Consider the following 3,555-nt stretch of genomic DNA (forward strand, 5'->3'; position numbering starts at 1 on the left):
CTTATGAAAACACATGTGGAAAGTTGCCAGAAGGGACATCATGTGAGCATTCATCAACATAAAATGTAATTCTCCTCAACATAGTGTCAGGTTTGGTGGCTATTGCCTGTATTCACAACTCTAGAATAAGGAAGATTGCCATGAGTTCAAGGTCAATCTAAGATGTGTGGTAAGATCTTATTTGAAAAAAACAAAATAAAACAAAAATGATCCCAGGTGGGTTTCTACATCACCTCCCCACCAGGTGGGTTTCTACATCGCCTCCCCACCGGGTGGGTTTCTACATCGCCTCCCCACTCAGTGGTTAGCTGTACATTGCACTCCACCAGACTGTAAGTCTGCTCTGCTGACATCCAGCTATCAGTGAAGAGCTCCTGTAGGTTCTTATTTTAGTTCACAGAAATACAAATTAAAAGAATTGTATTTAAGAATATGGATTTTTGTTGCCGGGCGGTGGTGGCGCACGCCTTTAATCCCAGCACTCGGGAGGCAGAGCCAGGCGGATCTCTGTGAGTTCGAGGCCAGCCTGGGCTACCAAGTGAGTTCCAGGAAAGGCGCAAAGCTACACAGAGAAACCCTGTCTCGAAAAACCAAAAAAAAAAAAAAAAAAAAAAAGAATATGGATTTTTCTGAAAGTATGCATATATAATATATAAAAGAAGATAAAAATGAGCATCTCTGGTAAACGTAAATGCATGGGTGAGGATAAAATCGAACATTATATTTTTGATGTGTAAGTACACTTGTTATTTCCTATAGAATTAAAAAGCAAAAGCATAGAAAGTAATTATAATTAATATTATTGGGCTGGCAATGTACAAAGAAGTAATTTATGATAGCGTAAGGTGGGCTATGGAATAAAGCATTATAGACAGAGATTGTGTGTTGTTAAGTTAGTAGACAGATTAAACTTTAACTATATTTGTGTTAATTACAGATGCTAAATACAATTCCAACAATAATCACAAATAAAATATTGAAAACTGCATACTTAATAGCAAATTAGTATGCAATCAAAATAATTCAATACAAAAACCAACCAAACATAAAACAAAAAGTAATTAAGAAAGTGAGGAACAGAAATGATAGGAACACAGTGTAAAGTCAGTTAAATTCTTCCTTATCAGGAACTAATTTTAATATACATGGGTTAGATTCTCCAATCAAAAGGCAGAGGCTGGCAAAATGAATCTTAAAACATTACTTGGTTCTGTACTACTTGTGAGAGATTCATTTTAGATTCATTAAAACCTAAGTTAATTGAAAAGAAAAAGTAGAAAAGGTTATTGTGCATACACTTATCAAAGAAGAACTGAGTTAGCCATATTTATATGAGACAAAACAGGGGTCATGATGAAAGCTGTCACAAGAGGCAAAAAGAGACTGTAGATTGAAGGGAGTCAGTTATGAAGACCTGTACCAGCTGTAAACAGGTGGGGTGGAGCTCTAGAACAGGAGACATTGATGCAAACAGTGACGTCAGAGAAACAAGGAAGAAGCAGTTGCTGTGGGATATTTTATATGGCAAATATGTTGTTCTGGTTGGTTAGTAAATAAAACACTGATTGGCCAGTAGTCAGGCAGGAGGAAGTATAGGCAGGACAAGGAGGAGAAGAATTCTGGGAAGTGGAAGGCTGAGTCAGAGACACTGCCAGCTGCCGCCATGACTAGCAGCATGTGAAGATGACGGTAAGCCACAAGCCATGTGGCAAGGTATAGATTTATAGAAATGGATTAATTTAAGATATAAGAACAGTTAGCAAGAAGCCTGCCACGGCCATACAGTTTGTAAGCAATATAAGTCTCTGTGTTTACTTGGTTGGGTCTGAGCGGCTGTGGGACTGGTGGGTGTCAGAGATTTGTCCTGACTGTGGGCCAGGCAGGAAAACTCTAGCTACAAATGGCACCCAATGTGTTGGCAAGAGTTTCCACCTAAAACCTGAGAAAAAAGATTCTAAAACAGAGGTAAAAACAGTTCCTAGTTGTCTCTTTAAAGTTAGTGGCAGCCTGCGTGTTTGAGCTACTATCTACTATGGCGGGTTCCTGGTGTGTGAATTTGACCTACAGTATGGTGGGAATGAGGCCTCTGCAAGTGGCACATTAAGCTGCATGGTGGATTTAGCCTTTGCTAGTACAAAACAAAAAGAAGAGGTTTCTGGGCCACACGCTGCTTTGATAGAAGCATAGACCCACTATTTCTGAGAATTGATGGCTCCCAGAGCTGGCGGAAAATGTACCACTGCTGGGAAGCTGAAGTGGGTGGAGGCAGCAGCCACATCGCCATTTCAGTCTTATAATTCTGCAGTTTAAAGCAATAGATTCACAATAAGACAGATTCAGATGTAATAGTTTACAATGTGTGTAAAATATACATAGGCTTAAAAGAGACAAAAAAGGTGATATATACAGTTATAAAAACAAATAAATAGTTTTAAAAAATAAAGTCGTTAAAGAGACAGTAAAATTAATATAAAAAAATAAGCCATGTAAAGATGAATATTACACAGAGAATCTGGATTGTGTTGTCTTTGGGATTTTTAACTGCAGCAAAACATTTGATTGTAAAAGATGTTGAGTTAAACCAATATGTATATTTTAAAGATACCTTGACTTCAAAATTTGGATCTAAGGATATGTTGCTTTGGAAAGCAGGCTCTGCTTTTGTTTCCACAGAAAGAAAGAGGCTATGGATTTGTTCCAGATTAAGATACATTAGGTTTGACCAGCCAAGACCCCCTGAAAGGTCTCCGATGACACCATGGCCCAGATGATCCAACATCCAGAACAGTTTCAAGGCAACTGGCTCAGACAATACAGCCTCATGGACTACTCCATAATCCTAAAATTTTCTTTATGTCCCCATAAGATACAGCGCCCCCCTCCAGGAGGAAGTAATAAGAGAAGCTACACCCAAATTCCCAAATTATATGTAATTTTACTAGGTTAAGGTTAAAACCTTTCTTTTTGAAAAAAAGAAAAGGGGAAGTGCTGTGGGATGTTTTATATGGCAAATATGTTGTTCTGATTAGTTAGTAAATAAAACACTGATTGGCCAGTAGTCAGGCAGGAGGAAGTATAGGCAGGACAAGGAGGAGAAGAATTCTGGGAAGTGGAAGGCTGAGTCAGAGACACTGCCAGCTGCCGCCATGACAAACAGCATGTGAAGATGCCGGTAAGCCACAAGCCATGTGGCAAGGTATAGATTTATAGAAATGGATTAATTTAAGATATAAGAACAGTTAGCAAGAAGCCTGCCACGGCCATACAGTTTGTAAGCAATATAAGTCTCTGCGTTTACTTGGTTGGGTCTGAGCAGCTGTGGGACTGGTGGGTGTCAGAGATTTGTCCTGACTGTGGGCCAGGCAGGAAAACTCTAGCTACAAACAGTGGTTTCGTGTAAGGTCTGAGATCAAGGACGACATACAGAGCTTGATCTGCTCCTAGAAACACATGAATAATGTAGAACCGAGCAAGTCATGGGATGTTCTCCGCAAGATATCTTATATCACAAAATAATCTCTGATAAACAGAAATCCTGGAATCATACAAAAGTGC

The sequence above is a fragment of the Peromyscus californicus genome, unplaced genomic scaffold (genome assembly GCF_007827085.1).
Source record: "Peromyscus californicus insignis strain IS unplaced genomic scaffold, ASM782708v3 Scaffold_13__1_contigs__length_99412109, whole genome shotgun sequence".
NCBI lineage: Eukaryota > Metazoa > Chordata > Mammalia > Rodentia > Cricetidae > Peromyscus > Peromyscus californicus.